We start from the raw sequence: 25,985 nt of genomic DNA, 5'->3' as shown, positions 1-25,985 counted from the left end.
CAATTTCCATTTCATACACTTCCCTTTCGGTTGCTGCATTACATATTCATTTCGTTCGGCGTGGGTGCTTTTGGCTTACGCGCTCAACCTCCGGCAGGAGGTGAAGCTTTGCTCTCTTGTGTGGTTAGCTTGCGTGTTCGAGCTGGTGCTTTTCTTTTTTGCATCCTTCTCTGCTGTTGCTTTCTTTTTTTCCATTTACGCTCATCAAGTGAAAACTGTTAAAGTCACAGCCTGCGCAAAAGGATGCTGCAAAGAAGGCTACGGTGGGTTTTAAAAAGTTGCAGCTTATCACCGTGGCCCGATGGGTTGCGATGCGGATGTTCGAGACGCCCATCCCAATTGCAACAAAATCGATCGAACGACGGGTGTTTCCGCACACTCGACACACTGGGATAAAATCTCCCGGAGTCTGTCACCGGTCACCGGTCACCGGTCATTGCTTTCCAGCGGACATTCCGGCACGTTCCAGGCTCCACTTCACTCCACCGGCCTTCCAGCTGGCCTTTGGACTGGGGAAAAAATCAATGATTTATTACCCACAATCCGTCTCGGGTGTGCAACGAGATGATGACGCCCCACGTTTGATGCTTTTGACAAGCGACGATTTCTCGAACGAGCGCTTGGTGGACGAAAGGAAACAGGGTTTTTTTTCACTCACTTGCTTGCAAAACGAGCGCTTCCAGGCGGCCGAGTGGCGTGAAATAACGATTATATTCTACAAACCACCAGGCGCCTCCATCGCGTGCTTCGAAACGGTTCGCACATTTTGTGTGATGTAATTGTGAAACGAAATTAACCAACCGTTTCTCGCCAACTGGAAGCTTACCGGACCAAAGCTCAATGACGCCCCGATGCTGCGCCCAGTGAAGGTGTTGGCCGGCCGGAAATGGAAACACTCGCCTCTGTCGGTCGCATTCGCAACCCACCGGAGCCTGCGTGAAACCGTTTAGCAACGTGAAAGCCTCCAGCTTCGAACGAAGCAGTGGTTCATGATTTATGACGTGAAGCCTCCTGCTCCGGTTCGACCAGACAGATGGCGACGTGACTGGACCCGTGTGTCTCCTCGGCTCCCCTTTTGGGATGGATTCACTCGAGCGCCGCAGCGTTGACACTTGATTAATTACCGAGACTTATCGTGTCGATTGCGTCGTCCGCCGTTTGCGTTTTGCGCGAGAGTGAGCGAGTTTTTCCCGAGCCGTGCGCTTGTTTTCCGGCCGCCGAAGCATCGAAGCTCGAACAAATATGCTTCCCACATCCGGACGCGGGCAGATTTGCATCACCGTGGTATCAGCGGCGGTGTTCATGAAGCGATAAAAAGCCACCTCGTCCAAAAGCTCGGTGGCTTGTGTGGCTTTTGCGGAATATCGATTGTAATACGCGTGCATATTTCTTGTGCCAACACTCGCCCACCCCCCCCTAGTAAACGACAGATACGAATGGGGTGTGTTTGTGTTTTTTCATTGCTTTTTTCCATCCACTTTCACCAGCGTACGCGTGTCGACCCGGGCCACCCGATTCAATGGCCCATGAAAGGCCCATCCACCAGGTACTGACGCGTTCCACCATTTGGCAGGATATTCATCAACGTGTTTTCACCAGAGGGTGTCCTGTGTTGAAGAAAGAGTGAGAGCACGAATGGGAATGTAAATATTTTGCTAAACTGTCCAAAAAGTGCCGTTTGGAAAATCTAATTTCCAGCCAGGAAAACCCCTTTCTGTATGTGCCCGTGCTCCCGTGCCCGTTGTGAGTATGTGTGTTGTGGTTCCAGCTCCGGGAGCGATGCCACACGTATCCTTCGCCAACCTAGGGCAGGTTTGGTGTAGAGAATCCGTCCCGAAAAACCACCACTCACCTTGATCGGACGATGGGAAACATATTTCCAGGGCCACCGTGCTGCTTTCCCGCAGATTGGGGGTGGAAATCGTTTGGTGAAGCCAACACACGGACGACTCCATTTCCGAAATGTCGAGATTTTTCGAACGACCGCCACACCTGCCACACACCCAAAGTGCCGCGCCTGTATCGGTTACGCCGCCAACAAACCCTTTGCGTCGGTGTTCGTTCGCTCTAGTGCACGGTAAACTTACGAATGAGACGTATCAACCACCTCCGCTAGGCACATGACCGGGTTCCCTCACAGACAGGCAGGACTACACACACACACACACACACGTACGTACAGCGGATGGCCCAAAAATTGCTCCCCTTTCGGAAGCATGATGAAACGGGGCCGTTAAAGCGCCGATACACCGCGAGCATGGAGATGGAGGCCGTGTGTGATAAGTTTGAAGCAAAAGCGCCTCCGTCGATCATCGGTGGAGAAAACGTTCGTGCCGAGGATGTGTGTTGCACAAATTGGTTTGCAGTTTGGCATCAATGATTTGGCAGTTATTGTAGCAAATTTTGATGCCCATTTAAGGTGCCTTTCCTGGCCGGATTCAATCTTCTTACACGAACTTTTCAATGCACAGCCCGCTCAAAACACGAACGTTTCGGTTTCGGTCGTTGTCGAACCACCAAGGCTGGTGGGTTGACGTTAGGACGCGCCAGGACACGCCAGGACGCTGTAATCAAACACTTGGCTCGGCCAGACGTGACAGAAAGCGCTACATATGGCCTTCGAGGTGGTTTCGCAGCAGCGAGTCTGTTGCGATCGTTGGAATTCCCGGAAGTCTGCGCTCGTAGGCCTTTTTTTTCATTCCATTCAGAGCAAACATTCCTGACCGGCCCTTGCAATATGGCGCCGGTGATGGTGGTTCGCGAATTTTCAGCTACTCACGGCTGCAGTATTGGTTCCACTTCAAGCCACATGTAATGAGCAATTCACGAGCAATACCACCAGCTGCTGGGAATGCTACTCTAGAATTCTTGGAATAAAACCCAACCAAACGCATGATAGTGCTCTAACCGGGCTATTGACGGGCTTACGGAGGGTGTAGATTTCATTACGCGCATAATTCCGAAAGCATGCGAACTGAGATGCTTCTCGTTTCAATTTCGGAATTAAGGTAATTGTTCCCGTCCCCAACAAACGCAAGACGGGATTTTCTTTCAATGGTTCATTTGCATGCTCGGCTTAATTTAATCTTCTGCATCCGCACACATACGGCAATCAAGCACCAATGTGCACAATGCTCAACCCAATCAATTAACGTTTTACAGTCGCTTCACGAAAATATTCACCCCGGTATCACTCACGCAGAACTTGACCCGATTTTAACCCACACTCCACTTGAGAGAGAGAGAGAGAGAGAGAAAGCTTCGCGAAAGGGCTCATCACCCACTTACGGACACATCATTCCCTGGTGGATTAAAACCCTCCTCTTCGTCAGTGTGGTCGTCGTATGGGTGCGTACGGTAAAGCCGTCGACTGCGAAGGACACTGCCACCGTGTGTTGTAGGGCGAAAGGAAAGCCGGCACTACCGGCACACACAAACACACACCCGGTAACACGATTACACGCAACTATCTAATTGCGTTCCTCCCCCGTGCAGGGCCGCATGGAAGACACCACCAAAGACGGCAGCCCAGCATCTGCGCTAGTTCTTGCTTGCGAATCCCTGCTTGCGAGCGATGATGGCACTTTTGCGTAACGCGCAACAAATGGGCCGGTCGTGATGTGCGGCAAACGGAGAGTGTGGTGAGAAAGCGTTCGGTGGAAATGGTGGGAAATGCAAGTGCCGCCAGTGAGAGAAGCAAACGTGGGGAGGAACACAAAAAAAACAGGCCTTTTGGTGAGGAAAATCGCTTGAGGCGCAGCAGACAGACGAGGGACGCTGGCAACAATCGCAACTCGGTGGGTTGTTGTTTCGCGGAAAAGAAAAGGGAAACAAAAAGCACACACACGCGTGGGGCTAGAGATATGGAACGTCTCGTGTTCGAGGTTGGTTCGCGTACGGAACGGGTGTAATTGACGATAAAATTAATACGAACGCCATCCACCGAGAGCTACTGCTGGGTGGCACTGCTTCTAATAATACAGCTAATTCAACGCTTAAAACCATCAACTCTGCGCAAGTGATCGACGGTGATCGTGTGAACGGGACGAAGGACTGTTGGTGTAATCGAATAGGTCCTTCGCTGGCACGTCATTAAACAAGCGATTACATCGACGAAACGGGCTCAATTATGGAAGGTAAAAGATGCGAAAAAAAAACACACGCACAAAGAATCACCATTAAAAGGATCGCGAGTAGAGACTCTCACCCGGATTTACCCGGATCGGTACAGCGGCGGCATTGCAGTGAGGATAAAAATAAAAATTAAAACGCAAACGAGAGCTCTGTCACACACCGCGCCAGTGAGCGTCGTATTTCATCCGACCGAGTTCCCAACCACCCTCGGATAGGTGTGCTATATTCTATTTGTCACTCCGTTTAGTGGTTTAATTTGTCACCCGCGTGTCAGGGCAGAGGGACACACCACCGCGGTCATGATTCAAGCTCATCCGTCAGTTGTGCGCTTCCATGTCATTGTCGGACGCCGTCTTGATGATGATGATGATGATGATGCTGCTGGTCGTCATCGTTTGCCGTTTCAGGGGAGATTTATTTTGTCTTCCGCTTGGGCCCTTTGCGAAGGTGAGCGTCACCTTGTCCAAGGCTCTCTACAGGCATCAAGCATTTCTGAACTCGCATGTCGGCTTTTTCGCAAGGACACGCGGACTAACGTGTGCATTGGTTTCGATTTTCGCCGGAATTTCCTTTCGCAAACAACGAGAACGAGAACGAAAACGACGACGACGACGACGCTGTCAAGAGGGCAGGGATTTTTGGTTGTACAGCAAAACCCCGGGGTAAACCCGGAGTAAGTCGAGCCCTTCACCCAGGGGAAGCATTCCATTCACCCGGCCGTGTGGTTTATCCGCTTTTCCCGCTGCACCGCACGGCGCACATTATTTTATCATTTTTAACCAAATAGCCACAGCGAGTGCGAGCGAGAGGCAGTCTTATAAGCTTGCCCTGTTAGCGAATGAGTGAGCGAGAGCGAAAGAGAGAGAGAGAGACTGTGTGTGAGAGTAAGTGAGTGAGCAAGCCAGTGAAAGAGAAAAGCGAACACGGCGTGCGTGCAATAAACAACAAACGGAAAACTGTGCGAGGTTGTGAGCGCTCACTTTACCCACACCGACACGAGGTGAGTGCCGAGGTTTTCCGGGCACTCACACGCACACACGCTCGCTCGCTCACGCACACTAGCGTGTGGTGGACGGTGCACCAACACCACGACCGGCCACCCATCCTTTTTGGTGGTGTTCTTTTGAGTGCTTGCATTTTTTTTTCACCCATTCCCTTTGAAAACAAACGTTCGAAAGACGTTTTCCCGTGCTCTCATCCACTTTCCGAGTGAGCAAAAAAAAAAAAAAAGAAAAAAAAGTGCGTCATGTGTAAATATTTAATGAACCGAATTGATACGCTTCGTTCAAGAATGGTGATGGTGGTCGGGTGGGTTATGGATCGACTTTTGCTCCACAAATGAAACCAATTATGCTGGGCCGCCTGTCATCGTGCCATCCATCGGCGTAGAGCTGTTTTCTCATGCACAGGTTTTCACTTTTACACCCCTTCCGGGAGGGCTTTTTCGAGGCGACAGTTGAAGCTAAGAACCTATGCTCGTGGGCTTTCCCTAACATCGGTCGGGTGATATGCCTTGAGTTAGACCTTAACTTTCGAGCTGCAAGACGTGACGGCGTGACGACAGGCAGACGTTGGCTTCCTGGTGTGCTTTCTTGCTACCACAAACGGCGCAATGGCTGAATTTTTCCTACCAAAAACCAAAACGGAAAGAACACATCTCTCCCCACCCGATAAAGGCACCGAAAGGAAACGTCAATCGAACTCCTCAAACAAGAATCGAACGCCCTTAAAAAAAGGGCGGCCGGAAAATGTCTCGATTTGCCCTCCAGGGAGGGGGTGTCGGCCAAACGCCAAACGGAAGGAACGCTTCAAACACCCACACCCCACACACGCATACCACAATCGGCAGTTATCGCTCTTCACCACCAGCACGCCAGAAGCGGTGCATCATTATTTTTCCCTCCTGCTGCAGCGGCGTTTTCCAATTTTTCCCAATTGCATCCAAGTGGGGTTTTTCTCTTTACCCAACCACCCCAAAATGGGCCTTTGCGCGGGTCTTCAGCACGGACCTCGGTGCTCGATCAATCGTGGAAGGTGGTGAAGTACGACACCCCCGCGGAGGGGAATGTGTGAAAAATTGAAAATGCATCGGCAGCCCCCTCTGGGAAGGTGTTGGCGCTTTTCCCGTAACAACATTCGTAGCAACAGAAACATAACCATGTCAAACACTCATCACAACCGAACCAAACAAAAAAAAAGAAAAACGGCCCAAAAACGGAAACATCTCCCAGCAGCAGGAGCCGGGTTTTGGGGGTGGAAAGAAGAAGAGAAAAAAAACGGAACGCGCCACTCCACCACCACCGCTGCGGACTTTGTTCAGGGCGTGTTGATGTTGATGTCGAATGAATGGTCGATCGTAAACGGAGGATTTATGTTGCCCTGCTCACCCCTCATCCACTGACCCCTCTTCCTGTCCACCCTTTGCCCCGTTTTCCGCACTTTAAAGCCGCCGGAAAATGGTGGCCCCCAGTTCCCGCGCGCCGCTCCGAGGTCGCGCTCCGGATGATAAATCTGTAAAACGACGGTAGGTAATAAAATATTTTCCAGACCTCAACAATCACCCCCGATGTTTGCCTCTCTCCTGAGTGTTGATTTGCGCTGTGTGTGTGTGTGTGTGTGCTTTTTTTTTCTTTCTTCACTGTCCGTCGTTGCGCCAACCGATCTCGCTTGATTTACCCGCCGAACCAGCCGTAAATGAGCAACCCGGGGGCGGGGGAAAAGAAAACGTGTGGCAGCTTCTCGAGCTTATGCTCTCCACGGACTCCACGGACTCCACGGACAAAATTAAGTTAATGTATTGAGGTGCTTGTTGTAGAGCAAGAGACTGAGAGGCAATGCTGTGCGGGAGAGAGAGAGAGAGAGAGCTGAACTGAGGGATCAGCGAAGATCGGTGGAGAACTTTACCCCGAAACGTGTCAATCGCACGGGGGCACCTCAACTCGATCCAACCTCCCACCGAACGGTGATCGCACAGACGCTGGGTTTTGATCACTTTACGAGCGATTAGCACCGCGTGGAGAGCGTGAGAAAGAGCGACTGGGGTTGGTGGCGGTGACAAGATGCGAAAGGAAAGCAAAAATGAAGCGATGAATACAATTATCTTCCCGCGAGAGTGCTGCCTGCCTCCCTGAGGGAAGGAGTTGAGTTGAGGAGGGATCAGATGGTCGGAAAAATCGTGCAAATCGTCGGCCGCGTGTTGTTGGATTGTTTCGAAATCGAAGTCGTTCATCCGTCTAAAGGGTGTGAGTTGAAACCCCAAATTTACTCCCCAATCTTTCAATCCGCGCAATGACGCGAGTTAATCTACTCCAGCTACTCGCTCATCCTTTCGATCCCGGTGGCAATGAATCCGATCGACAAAGGAAAAAAAATAAGCACCACATAAGCGATTGTTGAACAAACCATTTTAAAATCAATTTAATACGAAAACATCATTTGCCTTCTCGTCTCTCTCTGTCTCTCTCACGCACGCACGCACGCACGTACGCACAGCGTCATCGGTGGCTATTATCGGCGCGGGAATAAAAATCTGACATTTTTCCACGCTTGTACGCCCCCGTTCGGAAGAAGAGCAAATAAAAAAGAATTACCGAAAGTGGGGAAAAAAACTGCACGAGGGCTGAGTGAGTGAGACGATGGAAAAAAGGGGCTGCGAGCGAGAAGCACTTGAGAATTCTGCCGCCAAAGTCGAACAGAAAATTCGATTCGCTATCTCGTTCTGTCGCTCACTCGCGTGCGTTAATCTCGATCACAGTTTCTCGCTCTCTCTCTCTCGCGCGCTCTCACAAGCAAAGGAGTGCGAGAACGAGACACCAAAAGCCACAACGTCATCTGTGCTTCCTGTCGTCCGCCCTTTCGCCTCCCACACCCAGATATTCCCTCCGCAAACTCCACTACTCTCCCCCTTTTCTCAAGAAGGCAGAGCATAAAATCCAAGCGGGCAGCATAAGCCCGATAAAAACATGTAAGCGTGTAAAGCGTGTAAACGCAACGGAACACAGCATGCAACAACATACGGTGGAGTGGAGGGGTGGGCACACACACACATGCGCGCACGGGCGCACACGCAACACTCCATTTGATATTCCAAACAAGATTATATTTTATGAGGTGCACACACAATGCCCGAAGTGCTGGGTCGCATTCCTCCAGCGGGCGGCGGCGTACGGTGGCAGCATCCACCTCTTCGCTGGTAGCATCTTCATCGCGCATGTTGTCTCTCTCTCTCTCTCTCACACACACGCTGTCGTGAGTATCTTGTGTCCCATTCTCGTTCTCACACCGTAGAGGGAGCGAGAGAGAGAGCGATTGAGATGACGAACAAATGAGCACGTTCCTGACGGCGCCTACTCCTCTGGCACCTTTTCGGTTGGGTCACAAAGTGAATCCTTTCTCATCGCTCACGGCCGGTGCTGCTTCTCACTATGGCTAGGCGTGAGATGATGCGGCCGTTGGCTACGAGAGAGAGAAAGAGAGACAGCCGCGCGCTAGGGGTCACTATGTGATGCTGTACTTAATGCCCTCACCACCCACCACTACAGGATGGCACGACAATGTTTCGACAGATTTTTCCCTCCTCGACTGTCACTTCCTGTCGGCTTACTCATCTCACTCGCTCACGCTTAGTGCGGTCTCATCTGGTTTGCTTCGCAGCGAAAGCAAATTACCGGCGTTGGGAAAACGGCACAAGAACAAAAAAAAAAAGGAAAGAAAATATCATAAAAATAAAGCGACGCAAGAAAAGCGTATATCATTTATCTTCCGGAATCGCCCGTACGCACTCACACACGCCGCACGCGGTAGGATACGTCCGTGTGCGTTTCGAGTGATAGACCTTCTCTCTACACCCGGTTGTGTGTCCTTCTTACTTAGCATCTATTTAATTTCCCTCTCTTTCATGCTCTCTCTCGTTCGGTCTCCAAAGGCGGAAGCTCGCACTTAGATTTCCCTATCACGTTTCATCGTACCGCGCGCGCGCCTTTTCCTCAATCTGCCCGTGACCTGACCGCGGGTGCTTCCATTCCATCGAGCACACGGCAGGAGTTCAAACTTCATCTCTCGCACCAGCGGTCTGCGTCGCCTGCGCGCCACGTTCTCGTCGGTATCACGAGGCCCCAGCCGTTTGATGTGCTTGTAAATAAACATCTATTTTTCTCCCCTCGCTTTGTTACCAGCGCGGCGGGGTTGGCACAGTGCCGTATCGATTGAGAGCAGCACCCTCACGAAGCCCTTGAACGTTCGCTCGATCCACAGAAAACAACGATTGATTTCCCTTCTGGTGAGGTGAAATCTCTGTGTAGCCAAACGATGGGAATCACTGTTACGAGGGTGATCAGGTTTTCCAACCGCTACAGGGGTTTTCCGTTGCTTCCCGCGTGCATAGACTCACAGTGCGGAAAACTGTTGGCATTTTTCCACCCCCTTCGGTTGTGGCAATTGAAGCTTAAATAATGGCCATTGAACTATGGGCTTTAAAGGGAATCGTATAACAAAAGTGTTGTAGTAACAGTCGCGCGCGGGAAGCCCTGTCTGCAATGCTGCAAAAGCTTATCCTGCTGATTAACAGCTCCGGCTTGGTGCCACAGACACAGAGGAATGCCAACAACAGCCGCCCTTGGTATTAATCGAAATTAATTCCGCATCCTTCGCACGGCTAGGTGCGTAACTGGATTCCTTTTGCCGGAAAGATGTTACACGCACAACAAAATGACAACAATGACAGTGGGATGATGATGATGATGATGAAGCTAAACAGTCACGAAAAAGGACATTCACCCAGATCGGTATCCCAGGGTCAAATTCGGAAGGGACAACAAAATAGCGTACATCGCTATTACACAGAAACAAAGCACACGGAACATTTTTTGCCATCATTTAGTTTTGCACACCTTTTTAGAGGACATTCGGGCGAAAGGACGGGCGAAAGGTTACTTTGCTGCTGTAATTGCATAAGAAACGAATTAATCTCCATCAGCGGTGTGATGAATCTCTCATGCAAGAGAGCCAACCAAAAAAAATCAGATAAGAATCCTCAGCGGAGCTTAATAAAGTAAAAATAAAACCATTAGACCAGCTGGCACTCTCTCTCTCTCTCTCTCTCTCTCCCTTTCGTCAGAGTGTAATAAATATTGACAGCAGAAGTTGAATTTAGAGTGAAAATTATTAAATTATGCTTCTCGATTACGTCTCCCTTTTTTGCGTACGGTTCATTCACTTATTTTTTTTTTTGAGCGCGCGCGCGCGCTTTCCCCGGCTCCGTCAAGCGCGTGAAGGCGCTTGGCAAAATGGACAAAAAAGGCGCTAGTCCTTGACGGTGAACTTCTGTCAAGCCCTTGGTTACGTCAAACGACATCCCAGTCGACCCGATGCCGTTTTTCTTTTGGGGCTGTTTTTTTTTCTTCTTTTTCTCCGCCTTAATGAAATTTTCTTTGTGTTTCGCAATTTTTCGTTGCAATTTTCGACGTAAGCGACCCTCCTCCCCCCAACCATGCTTACGGGAATCGTGCGGGGTCTTAGATTTCATCACTTCCTTCCGACGGTTCGATGGCCTCTCTCCGCCGATCCGTGGTGCTCTCGCTCCCGTGCGCAACCGTTCGTGGAAAATTATCATCCATTTCTGGTATCCAATTTTCGCCGCTCCGGTTGACCGGAAGGTACAGATTAGTCCGCCGACCCTGCCTACCGGGAGGGATGGGCGGCCAGAATTCCGAGAAGGATCCTGTCGTGACTCCGGACGCGAAGATTAGGTCAACCGTGGCTGGGCACCCTTTGGCTGGGTGGTGCGACCGGGTTGCCGCAAAGAGTGAATTTGTTATCATCATCATCATCATTATTATTAGTATTATTAACATTATTGTGAAGCGTCATTAGGCAAATGGTGGTGACCGACGAATAATGATCGTATCGTCTCGCGCGACCATTCGTTGCAATCCTGATCGCGGAAGCAGGAAGCGCGTGTTCTCAAGACAGTTGGTTTTTCTTTCTCGTTTTTTTTTTTGCTTTGCGATTGCTTTGCTTGCTTGCAATTACGACGCGATTTTGGACTGCGTGAGCACCGCCCCGCTTCCGAAAGGGCTGTGAGTTGGGAAGATGTCCTTTTTTTTCCTTTGACAGACGAGTTCGCGCGATTCGTGGGCGGCTTTACGCGAAGATTGAGGGCTCATTAAATTACGTAACCGTAGGCCAATACATTAGTCGTTGGGGGTGATGGGATAGAGAGGGAGCAAAGAAACGTCCTTCTCAAGCAAGGGGGTTTACATTTCCCTCCCGAGCATCATGGAGTGCTCGAAAGGGAACGGACTTTGTGAGAGTGAACATATTAAAATAATTAAAGCTACCGACCGACAAACGCCGTGTGTCCAGCCGTGCAAGTCAATCAAGTGGTTGAGACGGCATTGCCTCTCAAAGACAGACGTCCTTCGAAACGGGGCCGCCAAAAATTGGCCTTCCGGCTAAACCAATCTTACCGCTAACGCTGCTTGAGAAAGCGATAACATACGCAGGCTGAAGCTGGAAAGAAAACTCGCCACTGCGAGGCAAAAAGAAACACACCGGCGCAAGGATCTCGTCTGGGAAAAGGGCTCAACATTCCCCGGCACACAACAACATCCCGTACGGCCCGGTGTTTGTTCATTGATTTTCTTTTCTTCCCCGGTTTTCCATCCAACGTACCATCGTGTCGACCGAAATGGCCACAAAGCAGCCTTGTGTCTGAGGGTTGCGCGCCCTGTTTCCCACCACCGGTGCTGCTTCTTGCGATGTGTTCCTTTCGCCACTTCGATTTCTTGCTTCGCTACGATTCGACTCAATTCAATCTCGCATCGTCGCATTCGGAAAGGGCGCAGTGTTCTTTGGGATTTTTCCCCCTCTTTGCAACAGGACAGCACATCAAACGCGGGACTGTTCTTGGTGTGTGGCTTTTTTTTTGTGCTTCTTCTATCCTCCAAACACACACACACACACACACGAGCGCGCGTGCGAAGGTTCACGTACAGCATGCAAATTTGAGAGAAGAAGGGTCTATGCGGGATGGCAGGCTGAGAAAAAAAAATCACATTGTACACATTGCACTGAACAACGAGCAGGAGGACGACGAGAACTGCCCTTCGGAAGGATGTTTTTTCTTTCTTTGCCCCCATACTTTGTTTTGCATATTATTTTAAAATCATTTTTATGATACCTCAGATTTCAGCCCGGTCATGGGGACCCTCACCGATAAGTGCTTGTTCAGTCAAGAAAAAAAAACACACAACACACAATTACGCCACAACGTCGACGGAGGCAGGAGAAAACGCCAGACACCGAGCGCTGTGCGATTACGTCGAGTTTGATTAAGAAAGCGATGCAACGAATTGCTTGTCGCCAGACTCGAACAGGAGCACGAAAATGGTGCCAAAAATGTTTGCTTCCCTCATTGCCATCGCTCAGGGCTCAGAGCTGTCGGAAAAAAAGGGGCACACAATTTTATTGCTTTTCTTCGCGTCCCGTAGTGGGCAAAAGGGTGCTACTGTCTCCTTTCCAGTGCAGGACAGGAAGCGATTCATTTCTAGCCACCACCAACGCGCCCTGGTCGTCCTGGTTGACGCTTACAATGTTCTTTTCCGCTCATTGTGGAGGGAAAGCTGGGAACGGTTGCAGCACCGCTCGAAACGGGCTCGTTTTATCAGATTATTTTGCTGCATCTGGACCATCGTACCGACCGTACTAATCGTTAAATGGCTTGTCAAACTCAGGACCCTCAGGACCCCCCGTGGGGTGGCTCACCTGAGCGCTGAGTGAGACAGAGAGAGAGAGAGATAAGGTAGAAATATTTCTATTTTCAAACCACACACACACACACACCATGTTGGGCGATATCACCGATCGAAACTACCAGCCTGCGAGCGACCGTTTGGTGAAAGGAGACCATTTCAATTACCTTCACCTGCACCAGGATCCTGACCAGGCCCAGGCAGGCAGCCAATTCTATGGCCCCAGCCGCAAGCATTGATCGTCTGTAGTCGCCTTTTTTAAACGGTTTTCCGATTGACATCCGATTTGCCCCACAAAAAGAGCCCCCCTGGAGGCGAGGCATAAAAAATAATAGAAAGCCCCGCATCAACACCCCGCACAGAAGGCGGAAATAATTAAGTAATCAGGCGGCAGTGATGAACACCACTCTTCCTCCGGGGGATTAAAACGCAGCCTCCCGAGGCAAGCGACCGGTCACGTCGCAGTAAATAAACCGATCCTAATTCCGATAACGGAAAGGCCCCATTTGCACACGCCGTAAGTAATGTTAATCTATTTCCGATACTTGCCGTAACCATTTCGGTGGGTGGTGGGTGGTGAGAGGGTGTTTATGGGGCCAGGGAGGGGAGGGATGGTGCAACAGTTTCTTTCTCAGGCCTAATAATTAGCAACTGTAAGGCAGCCAGGCGCTGCGAACGATAACCCCGACAAGGGGGCATGTCCGAGGACGAAAGGACGAAACAATGAATAAAAGGGCCAGCATGAGTACATGCGTGCGTGTGTGTGTGTGTGGGTGATGCTTCGGCAGCCAATTGCCTGCCCTGTGTTGCCGGTCCGGAGGCAACAGCCTTTTTCATAATCCATCCAAAGAGCCATACCCATGGCAGGAGGCGTATACACCACAAACACACATTATCGTCATCATCGTGACGAGTAGTTTTGTGATTACTTCGACAACGGGGGGTGGGGGAGGGGGGAGGGGGAGGGCGCCGCAAAGGAGTGGAATCTTGCCCACCATCCTTTCTTGCCGCCATCAGAAGAAGAAGAACCGAGGAAATAAAATAGATCTCTCCGATTGACTTTCCCTGTCACGGTATCGCTGGCAGTGCCGGGTTTGCCGGGGCCTTATATCTCCTTTTCATCGCGCCCTCGCACACACACACACGTGAGTGTCCGTGTACGTGGTCATGACGCGTCATTTCGGCTCGGTCCTTTCGCACTGGACCTCTTCCCGCCCCTGCCCCCGCTACGCGCCCCGCGACGCAAGCACACATTCAAGTTTTGTGTTGCGTTTTCGTCCTTTGGGCGAGCTGAGCCTTTGTCATCGTTGTCAACGTCGTCGTCGATGTCGTTTCGCCGTCGTTGCCAGGAGTTTAAATCACCGCGCCTCTACCATCGCCACCCACTCACCCGGTTGTCGTGTCCAACTCCCTCTCCCTCGCTGTGCTGCTGTTGTTTCGTCTTCGTCCCCAGTACCCGTGCGCTCAGTTATTTCCGCCTGCACACACATGGGCACGTACACCGGACAGTGGTGTGCAGAATGGGAGCCTACTGTATTATTATTGTTTTTTTTGCGACCATACATCGAGATCAACAACAGCGCAACAAAGCATGCCGTGGCTGGGTGACGTTTGGTTTACGCTGTGGAGTAGCGTACTTCAGATAGCGTAAGGATTTTGGCGGTGTGTGTGTGTGCAAAAAAACACTCTTTCAACTCCTGCTACTCGTGCTAATTTGGCACTCGTGTTTCCTCAAGCAAAGTGTGCTACCAAAACGCCGTCAAGCACTGTACAGCACCCCGGCAAATCTTTGGCCTATAGGAAAGGTCTGCCTTTCCTGGCCGTTCGCCGTATCGTTGGCTGGCTGGCGTCGGAAGCGCTGGTTGTTACTCCAAGTTTTCCATTTTCCTCGTAATAGCACAAACCACCCAAGCCCAAAACCCCATCCCACCCACCACCACCCGCGGCGTCTCACCATCATCATTGACATTCTGTTGCGTCGTCCTCGTCGACGTTGACGTTCTCTCTCTCTCTCTCTCTCTCTCTCTCTCTCTCTCTCTCGCTCTCCATCGTCACCACCGTGGACGTACGTGGTGGTTTCGGTATTTTGCTCCCGATTTCGGCCCTTTCTTTCCTTTGTCTCGGTTGCAACCATCGACGAGTCCTTGCTCGATTCGTGCTCTCTCTCTCTCTCTCTCTCTCTCTCTCTCGCTCACTCTGTCGCCCCGTCGACAAGGGTCACACATAGACAGCATTAAGCCACGGCCGGGATGGACGGGAAGGTTCTCAAACAGGACGAGCAGAATGAATTGCCGGGGTTTGTGGAGTTTCATTTATTTTCACAAACATATTTGCAACTAAATCATCGCCTGTCTGTGGGATACATTTTCATTCGAGTTGGCGACTTCCGGCCGCCTTCCATCTCACTCTCTCTCACTCTCTCACTCTCTCTCTCTCTCGCTCTAGTGGAGCGTGCTTATGCGGCAACAGACGGTTAGCCCCTCGTTGGCAGGACGATGAGCAAAGACGCACGTCCAACGAGATGGCGAACTGTGCGACTAATAAATGCAATAAAAGAGGAAGTTTGTGCTTTAATTGGTTTGAAAAATTACTATAACAAGATTTGAACGCGCTGCCAAAACGCTCCCGTCGCCAAATCGGGTGGGATCGTTACAAATTACACCAAAGCTGCATCTGCAATATCCGCTTCCGGTTGTGCCATCGCAGAGCCTACGCCCGGTCGGAAGGAACCCACCGGAAATGGGCCTTCTCAGTACGTCACCGGCCGACCGGTTTTCGTGATTTTGAGGCATCAAAGTGATTGACTGACGAACGCGCCAAGTGGAATTCAATTCGCCTGAGAAGCATATGCGAAACTTTCGTTTTGTTTGCGAATCCGCGTGCGCGCGCGTCTTCCTACACCATTTGAGAGGGTGCTACATTCTCGTCGACAAGGCCAGAAAGCGCCGTATCACACGCAATCCATATTTACCGTCTTCCATTCGTTCGGTGCCATCTGCCCTTCTTGCGAGGAACCGTGCGTCCCTTCGATGGCTTGCGATTCGGGTCCTTTTTTAGCATTGGCCTGTCCGCCTGCGCGCCGTTGTCTGTAGCGGAATATCAGAAAATCATCGCCTCACTAGGGCGATGCGCACAAGTTCGCCCTTTACACACCACCCCAACCCCAAACTTGGACGTGTTCTTTGTGGCGTTTTCCAATTTTCCAAACCCAGCCCCTGGGCGTGGGTTTTCCATCTCACTCTGTCTGCGTGCTGTGCGAGTCTGGCGAGACGGCGAAGTCCTTGTGAATGCAAACCGACGGGGATGGTGGTGATGATCCTTCCGCCTTCCGAGTGGGCTTGTATTTGAGTGTACGCGCGTGGAAAGTCACCCCCGACACCACTAGCCGGGTGTGGTTGTCTTTCATCTTTAGGGAAGTGAAAAAAATAATCATCTTCATTATCACGTATTGGAGGACAAATTTAGCGAGCGAATGTTGCTTGTTTGTGTTCTTTGAATAGAAGCATTTGCAGAGGGGGGCACCGGCAATGAATGGCAATTGTTTCTGGAGTTTTGATTTGATTAATTTAATTTACTTACAGGCTGTCTGCGGTGCAGATCCGTAAGTAATTAGGATCGAGATGTCGCGTAAGAGTCCAGCGAATAACGTCCTCTCATCGATCGTCATATTAAATTGCGCGACTCGCAAACCTGGCGCACCATCGCGGGGGTTGAATTTCCACGCTAAACCAAACAAAAACACCACCGTCGCATGGGTGGAGGGGGGGTAGTGAAACAAAACGACAAAATCGAATGACTCGCCGCACCGCATAAACCGGAGTGCTAAAAATAACCGCCAAACTATGCATCTGTAAACAAATCCCGGTTCCATAAATACTGCCGCGTGGTGTGGCTTTTAAAAATAGTTTTTCGTACATCATTTTCCGCCACCCACAAACAGCCACCCCAGCGTGGGCAACAAGCGACTCAAGCCAATGGCATTTGGCTGAGCGAAAGGAAAAGTGCCAATGGTTACGCCACGCTCATTGGCACTTGCAGATTTATTTCTTTTCAAATGTCCGTATGTGTGTTTGGGTTTTTTTTTGCTTCAGCACACACTTCCACAAGTGTCGCAGTTGTGAGGATTTATTTCGGAAAAATCTCCACTTCGGTTCGATTTCTACCAGCACGGGCAAATGTTATCGTTTCTTTATCCATTTCTTTTCCCCACACGTCTGATGATAATGCTGGCGCACCGGTACCGGAGACATAATGGAATGCTTTTTTCCGAACGGAGGAACGCGCAACAATTTTTTTTCTCTATTTCCTCCTGCTGTCCTGCTTTCCACCCCCTTCGGTGCTGATAACATGCGTGTGTGTGTGTGTGTGGGAGGGTGATGATACGCAACGCAATAAGAGTGGAAAAACGAAAGGGAAACGCAAAATAGAACGCAAAAAAAATAGACGAAAGCGTCACAGCGGGATGGAACGCGGCGACAGCAGACATTTTCCGACGCATTTTCCGAGGTTTGCCCGTTTTCCTTGCCAGGGAAACCGAAAGTAGTAACAAGAGCAGTAGCGGCAGCAGTAGTAGTAACCAGATGAATCGCTTCGAGCTATGCCCGCGCACCTTCGGGTCCCATTATCCGGCCGCCTTCTGCCTTTTCTGTCGCGCGTTTGGAGGAAAATCAACCTCCTCCCCCGCAGCAGGAAAACGTAATGCCCAGACGAGGCGGTTGAGGCAGCGAAGAGCGAAGTAAAAATTTGCGACTTTGTCGGAAGATGAAAATCTGCCCACTCTCTTGCGTGGCACACCACACCTTCTCCCCCTCGCCGTCATCCACCCGGGGTGCCGTGGAAAATGATGATTAAGTGAAATAGAAAAAGGACCCCCTCGCGTCGTGTGCTCTTTCGGTCGTCCCAACCGGCACTCGCCCAACCGAGAAAGACTTTTACGCTCCAAACAATTCATCATGCGAAAAGTTCTAAACGGAGGAGGCACACGGGGCAAAGTTTTTCCCGGTTTTTTTTCCCCCCAACGCAAAGCGGCGTTGATTAAGCGGAATGTCGGTAACAATGGCTGTGCAAACAGCGCCCCACCGTGGCGGTTGGTTGAAGTAGCACAAAACGGGGATCGATGCAGCAGCCAGGCAGGCTTAGAGAAGCAGGCGGTGAACTGTCAGATCACACGTCCGAGCGTGAAACCATGGCAACCGAAATCAAAGGCAGCTGGTTTGGTGGAAAATGGAAAATGCGACCCGTTCGTGCTGGAAGGACATAAATATCACCTCCCTGCCCCCAAGCATCAATGGAGCTGGTTGTCACACATATATTGGGCACATAATTTGGGCTTCGAGACCCGCGAGAACGACTTAACGCAAACCACCGGCCAAGGGGTGAACGAAAATCCACGAACTACTGGTGAAAAGTGTCGCACAATACACTGATTAAGCGCGGGTGGACGGATGGTGGGAAACAGAAGCGAGAAACGCCCCGGATGCGTGGGGTGCAAAGGTCATTGCATTGACATACGCATCCCAGAATTGTGCTTCTCCGGGCGTCGAAGGAAACGCGCTACTTTCTTCATTTTCTCCCGATTCATGAGACACGAGCGCCACAACATATATATCGATCGGTTGGGAGGGGGAGGCGCTCGAGCGTTTGGGCTCTACAGGATCCATTTCCAATCCCTCGCCCCGCAACTGGCGTGGGTTCTGTATGTGTGTGGGTGTGTGTATGTGTTCGTATCCGGTTCGTGTGCCCATCAAACCGGAAGCTAAATGCGGGGAATTCAACCCAAAACACTCTCCTCAGCCTCGACATTGACCTTTTCGGTCGGTTGTTGGGTTTTTTTGTCCCCTCCCGTGTTATTACATTTGTTACGTGCGCTTTCTGAAGGCACGCTTGAAGAGGTCCCCCCAAACGAAGGGGACGTCAAACAACGCGTCTCGGGAGCGTCCGGGAAGTGTTCCCGATCGATCGGGACGCATCGAACGAAAGACGAACCGACGGCTGATGCACGTCGTTCCGAGCTGCATCGTTTCGAGATGCAAATGAGCTGCTCTCCCCCCCTGATGTAGGAATTAAACCGCGGATCTAAAACATAACAGGGCGTCTCACCGGCACGACCTTTTGCGGTACGGTGTGCCAGGGAAACAGACCAGGAAGCAGTCAATCTCTCTTACCCGCCATTGTTTAAAATCACCATGTTCGGTGGTTACGTTTATGAGCGCCATAAAAATCGTCCCCAACTCAAGGGCTGGGAGGGGAGCAGAATAAATTAGGCACAATCGGGGCGTGTGTGCGTTCGCGACCGAAATATGTAGAAAAAGGGCCATATGTCGCTCACCCTGCGCCCTTGGGTTGCCCTCTTGCGACGGTAGCACTCTCTGGAACGCGCCGGATCAATCAAACGCGATCAAAATCGATTAGAGCTTTCACGGGAATGGCGGGATGTGATGAATTACCGGCTACGGTCAGTGGACTGTGGGGCGTTTCTGTCAAGCAGTTTAATGATCTTTTTATTCTTCCATTTCTTGTTTCAATCGCCTGCTCGCAGGGAAGCATATTTGAGTGCTGCGATTCGTCTATTATTTTCCCACAAGAGGCCTACGAAACGGCTCAACCGCAACGGCTGCCGGGAGGATATCGGTCGAGCGAGATAAGGCGAAGATTGCTGGTGGAAAAAAAATCAACGCGCCACGCGTTATCTAACAACACCACAAACAAATGATCGTTGCTCCATGTTCATCATACGTGTGTGAGCTCCTTTATCACTTCTCGCGCCTTCTCGACCGAATCGAGCGCACTCAATCAATTAAGCACCCGGAATGAAAAACGATAAACGCGCGCTTCCCTTTCGCGCGTTTCCTCTCGCGTTCTCTACCTACTGGAAGGAAAATTAACATTTTTCCCTCGAAATCGTTCTTTCGCTCACTCGCTCGCTCGCTCGCTCTCTCTTTCTCTCTTCTCCATGACCCTCGTTTGTGACCGGTTTCACGTTTGCCTTGTGTCATCTATTTGTCCGTGGCGCGTTACTGGCGACCTTTTTCCACGCGCATTTTATTTCCCTCCCTTCAATGCCTGCCAAGTGCCCGGAGAGAAGCAACGTGGGAATTGTGTGTGCATGCGTGAGAGGAAGAGAGCGAGCGAAGAAGAGTACAGTTCGGGCGCGTTTGAAATTAATTTTACGCTACACGCTTATGGTATCCACGTGCTGTTTGTGCGCGGTCTGTTTCTTTTTCCCTCGAGCGTTTCATGTTGACGTACGAAAAACGATGGTGATGAGCACTGACAGAAACAGTAGCGTCTGGAATGACGGAACAGACAACTGCTGTGGTGTCCGAGCGGTTAAGGAGATGGACTTGAAATCCATTGGGTTCTACCCGCACAGGTTCGAATCCTGTCTACAGCGAATATGAGTGAAGCTCTTTTTTATGCACGCGCACGACCGACCAATTATCCCTCTTAGAGGAGATGATATGACGGTTGTTACGCACTTACGTCGTCATGAACAAATTGTCTTTCGGTGGTGTGTATTATTTGGAATAAAGTGAAGTGACAATTTTGAAATGTTTTGATTGAACAGGTTTAACAATAATGAATGAACCAATGGTATTAAAACTATACAACTTTGCGCATGTATATTACACATCATGCGGACAGGATACGCGATAGCGCATCATTACATCGTACAAACATAAAGTTAGGCACCGTTAGCCCCTCATCAAAGTATCGTTCAATTTACGTCCGATACGTGCCGCACAACTGCGCATCGATTTTTGGCATGCAAATGACTGCAAAACAAGAAACGTTTTACTCCTCGCTCGTTGCCAGTTTTCAACGATACTACGATCGATCAGTACGGCGCGTAATCTGCTAAAATTCCCTGCACGTAGCAGGCAATATGCTTGATTAGGGCCGAACGAAGCTTATTTGCTTTATTGAACGGCATTTCCGAATTGGCAGCTCAGCTTTGATCATAATATAGTCGAAATGGGCAACAAATATTCATACGAGCCCATCGTGCTATGTTGCTTGCATACCAAGCGAGCTGAACTAACACAACGAGCTTGTTTGGCTGACTGGTATGCGTCTGTGCTAGGGGTTATGATTTTATGAAAGCACTATGAGCATAACGCAACGTGTTTCTGTAAGCATGCAGTGGCTCACACACACATCTGGCGCCGTGGCTTAGTTGGTTAAAGCGCCTGTCTAGTAAACAGGAGATCGTGAGTTCGAATCTCGCCGGAGCCTAACACAGACCTTGCTAATAATGCGGAACAGTTACTGTGTGAAAATTTTTTATCAGTGGCTCAGCACCAAATTGAAGAAAAGCTGGCGCCCGCCCCATACATATCTTATCTTCTAGAGTAGTGTTTTTGTTAATAACGACTGAATGACATGCAAACGATTTATATTCAACGTTGAAACATACTACGTTGCACATTTGTATTCCTGTCTAACAAGTAAAATTGTTTCGATTGAAAAATTTACCTCATATCAGTGGAAGGTAGCTTCAAAACATCAATGTATATACATGTGTATTTCATTACAAAAAATAAACCGAGTCAGCCCGGGATAAGGCTCTCTGCGTCTGTTGGGAGGAAATGCCTTTCAGCTCACTAATAATTATTCAAATCTAAATACGACCAGGCCCTTCTTAAATAAATAACAATAACAATATATATGTATGGTTTTGATTTTAAACAAAGCTTAATCAACTCGGATGATAAGAAAGCGAATTACTCAGCTGGAACAGTGAACAACGCAAGCACAATAGTAATAAGAAATAAAAAATGTTTTACAACACGATTTCCTCTCTTATTTTATAGCAAGGGAAACTCATGCTAGGCTCCGGCGAGATTCGAACTCACGATCTCCTGTTTACTAGACAGGCGCTTTAACCAACTAAGCCACGGCGCCAGATGCGCTTGCTTGTTGATATGTTAGCATAAGAGTTAGAGTAGCCTAACATATGCTTATTCTTTATGTCTTGCTGCAAAGGACCAATGAATGGTACTATCGTTTTGTGATTGATGAATACAATTTCGTGTTATTACAATTGATCTTCCATTCAATCTATATTACGTTTCGTCATAATGACGCCATGCTGCAGTAAAATTGAAATGCTTATCCTTTTGCCACTCATAATTTTTACACAGCGGCAATCTACTTGTCTATCCAACCCAAGACAATGCATGATAATTTGCTATTGCAAATAACAACGCCTAGCGTTCGATGAAATGATTGCTTACAGTTAAACACTAGTCACCGTGTGGGACAAAGAAACTGATAATTACGCCACCTGAAGTATCAGCAATTGCACTGAACAATGATGACCTTCCCATCGCATAGTGTGGAGTAAATACAACACAATGTACACAATCGTTGGAACAAATTTGCTTCATTCACCCCATGGAAACATCTGGCGCCGTGGCTTAGTTGGTTAAAGCGCCTGTCTAGTAAACAGGAGATCGTGAGTTCGAATCTCGCCGGAGCCTAACTTTCTTACGCACGGAATTAAGTTGTGGAGAAGGAAAAATCTTTTTTCCGGTTTTTAGAATTCATCGATTGCATAGTCCGCGATTCTTGAACATTTTCTGCCCCTACCTCGCCGACATGGTTCCTACATCTATGTTCCTCAAGTGCATAGACATTAAACATTGTCGCTTAAAAAATTTATCATTGCCAGCCACCCACCAGTCATATCGGCAGCTCTTTGTTCCGAAATTAATTCAATAGTATTGATCCAACTTATCGCCGTCAACCGGGTTAAACACCTTCGTGACACAGAATGCATCCGTTAACCGTCTGCGACCTCTCTCCCGATGTGACGGAGGTCGGTTGTTTTTAATCGTACCTCCGCTCGAAAACGGCAAGCACACTCAAAGCGCGCTTATCGTAGGACAGTAACACCCATAACCTAGAAAAAACGTCCAGCTGCTGCTGGTGCTGCTGCAGTGCGACGGCGGCCACGAAGCATAAACCGACGAGAAGAAAGGTATGCTTTCCCACCGCCGCCGCCGCTGCTGCCGCAGTTCGCCAGAATATGTCGGGCAACAAACGAATACAAAACGGGCGAGAACCGGGCTTCTTCTGCTTCTGCTTCTGCTTCTACACCTGATTTCCTTTTCTTCCAGCGTGGTTGAGAAAGCATCCTGTGCAGCTCGAAAGGACACCGGGAGGTTGTTTCATGTTTTTTCTTCTTCTTCTTCTCTCTCTTTCTCTCTGTGTGTCCGCCGGTTGAGAAGGTCATGCAACGTCGCGGCGATGGATCCACGCGAGGACGACGAGCCCGCCCGAAAGAACTTTTTCCCAAAAGCACCGCCAAGGCAGAGGAAGCAGAGAAGCAGCAAAAGCGTTCTCGCTTTGAAACGAGATCGTCCAACGGAAACAGGTTCCTCACGCCGGGCTTCAACCCGCCCTCCCCCCCACCCCGAGATAGCAGCGCGCGTTAGAGGGATGATTCGGTTTTCGCGAAGAGGTGAACAAACCAGACGCGATCGAATCGCCCTCGAAACGAGACGACTCCGTGCCTCCAAGATGACGACGACGTCTCTGAATCCGAGAAATGGAAAACCGACTGTCGCTCCCAGTCGTTGGGGGGAGAGATTACTACAGGATCCCGTGGTGCGTGTGTGCGAAGATGAACGCAAACGACACACACCACAGAGCAGAACCATTTCATCGAAATCGAAGGCGAGAACGCGGTGACTGCACCTGCACCAGGTAATTCGGAAGGGATGGGAGTGGTTCCCGGGATTTTGGGCCACAACAGAACCCTGGGGAGATGAAGGACAAAAACAAATGCCTCGTGAGAGGAGGACGAGGATATATTTCTCCGCTTTCCCGCAGCGGCACCTGTTGTGTGGAACTCCGCTCATCCATCATCATCAGAAGTGTGCACTTTTCACGGCATGTTCGTACTCTGCATACTCCTGCTCGTAGCCGAAATGGGGTGGGCTTTAGATTAGAAAGCTTACCGTCGTTTTATTGCCGATACATTGCTGCACCCCTAATCAATGGCCGTTTTTACGCGATGATGCTAGATTTATCACGGTTATCCTTCCTTTCCATGGAGTCATCGGAGCGTTCAGGACGATTCCTATAACGCAATTCCATCACAAACACTTCACGGATTCAGCAATTCCAGCGGTACACCGCCCGAGTGTGCTCATGTCAGCTCTTATTTCTCTTCCTTTTTTTTGTTTAGTCCACTCCTTTCGATGGATGGTGCTGCAACACATAAAACGCCCCCAAAAGCCCCGGTGCGCCCTCTTTGGTGGGGGCGTAAAACAGCCTTTGTTCCGCCACATCGTTAAGGACACCAACACCAGCCTCCTGTTGTCCGTCGGGAATCATTCGGTGCCTTTTAAGCGCCGCCGTTGACCAAGTGTAAATTGCCTACGGTGGCCCTTTTTTCGGTGACGGAATTATCCCCCGGCTCGTCGGGCTGTTGAATTGCATCGTTCCCGTTTGTTAGTGTCGGCGGTACATTGGCCTCCACCCTCGGTGACCTTCTTCCAGATGTACGGCGAGCACAAAAACTCGTCATCATTGCACAGCAAACCTAATCAACGGGTTCCGTTATCAACGCTCGCACTAAAATGGGACTTTCTTGAGGGAGGAGGTGACCGAACCACCCACATTCTAGCTCGTCAACAGGGCGTGAGTTACTAATCAGGTTGAGAGATTGGAGGCGACTTCCCTTGGAGGCGAAAAAAGGAACTACAATTGAGATGGAGATGAGCCGTCTGTTACACAACCCAAATAGGGGACCGGAACAGATCCGTGTGACATCTCTCTGCAACCCGTTTCCCTCTTGGGGCGGAGGACAACCAAAAGAACACGGATGCCACTTTACACCCCGTTTGCAACGAAGGTTACCTACCCGGCAGAGATGATGAGCTACCGTGTGTGTGTGCCTGGTTAAAGTCATAAATCCTGCTTCCGGGACGGAGTGGGCGTCCATGTCCGTATCCTTACACGAATCGCTTTGGCCACAGAATCGACGCGGACGCTGGTTTTTGGTTGGCCTCATTTCCCTGCACACATGCTGTTGCGAGTCACGTTCCCGGTGGCCGGATGATGCGTCGTACGGGTCGCATTTAATATGTAATCGATCCCGTCATATGAGAACCACCATCACCGTCGTCATCGTCAAGTTCGGGTTGTGTGCCTCGAGGGCATCATTCGCTTTTTCGTGATGTACGTCCGTCCACCTGCCGGCGGTTGGAGATGCGACCGGTTTGCTCTGGAACCTCTGGTCCTTACGGGACCGAAAGAGACTTTACGATCCAAGGCTCACCGACCGCCATCTGGCCTGCGGAACCCCGGGACACACATCTCGGTGCAATTAGCGTGCGCGCACCGTACAACAGGTGTGATTGGAGGCTGTTTTCGTCCCCGGACGGTGGCCATTCCCTCTGTCGTCGCTTGTTCACTTCCACTGAAGGGAGAGACCAAAATGTACAAAGCACGCGCGCAGGACGGAAAATTGTCGTTCTTACGGTGGTCATTTTCGGCCCGGTGCAAAGTGTCCGCGTCAGAGATGGGCTCGTTGCATGCAAATGATGCGCTCTTGTCGCGGTGGAACCGGAGCCCCGAAAAACTGACCGATCGATGACAGCTTGCTAATGGGGTTGTTTTGAGGGGTTTAATTACGATTACTTACACTTTTCAATTATGTCGTCGTGCCTCCCCGAAGCAGATGGTGTTTCGAGTTCCCTCGCCAAGCAAGAAGGATGACCCCGCCAAGATTTTGCTGCAAGTCGTTCCGTTGAATCACTGAATATTGAACGAACGGTTGAAAAACCGTAACATCCCACGCGTTCGCGTTGATTGCAGCGATCGTTTGATGGTGTTTGATGCATTCCATTCTTGCTGTATTTCTTCGCCAACTTACCTGTTTTATGGAAAATGATGTTATATGCCATTTGCACTGCATGACTGACTGTACGTTCGAAAGCAGTCAGTAATGGAAGTGATGGAATGACGCATTTTTTTGTTTGCGCCAATATCAACAATAGCGCTTGCCGGCATAATTGACAGCCATTGCAGATTTGTTTGACATTATTAATCAATTGTCACTTTTTGACCGGCCTTGTTTGGTGATGATGA

At 50.0% G+C, this 25,985-nt stretch overlaps 4 non-coding genes across 4 annotated transcripts; 3 read left to right on the top strand and 1 right to left on the bottom strand.

The window, feature by feature from the left end:
• Window positions 1–20,195: 20,195 nt before the first annotated feature.
• On the top strand, window positions 20,196–20,277 carry Trnas-uga (transfer RNA serine (anticodon UGA)). The gene has a single exon. It is a non-coding gene; the product is annotated as a tRNA-Ser (tRNA).
• A 768-nt stretch (window positions 20,278–21,045) lies between these two features.
• On the top strand, window positions 21,046–21,119 carry Trnat-agu (transfer RNA threonine (anticodon AGU)). The gene has a single exon. It is a non-coding gene; the product is annotated as a tRNA-Thr (tRNA).
• A 595-nt stretch (window positions 21,120–21,714) lies between these two features.
• On the bottom strand, window positions 21,715–21,788 carry Trnat-agu (transfer RNA threonine (anticodon AGU)). Its single transcript has one exon. It is a non-coding gene; the product is annotated as a tRNA-Thr (tRNA).
• Window positions 21,789–22,292: 504 nt separating this feature from the next.
• Window positions 22,293–22,366, top strand: Trnat-agu (transfer RNA threonine (anticodon AGU)). The gene has a single exon. It is a non-coding gene; the product is annotated as a tRNA-Thr (tRNA).
• The last annotated feature ends 3,619 nt before the right edge of the window (window positions 22,367–25,985 follow it).

Source organism: Anopheles nili, chromosome 2 (assembly GCF_943737925.1).
Source record: "Anopheles nili chromosome 2, idAnoNiliSN_F5_01, whole genome shotgun sequence".
In the NCBI taxonomy this organism is placed as follows: Eukaryota; Metazoa; Arthropoda; class Insecta; order Diptera; family Culicidae; genus Anopheles; species Anopheles nili.
This window is presented reverse-complemented; position numbering and strand designations above follow the sequence as displayed.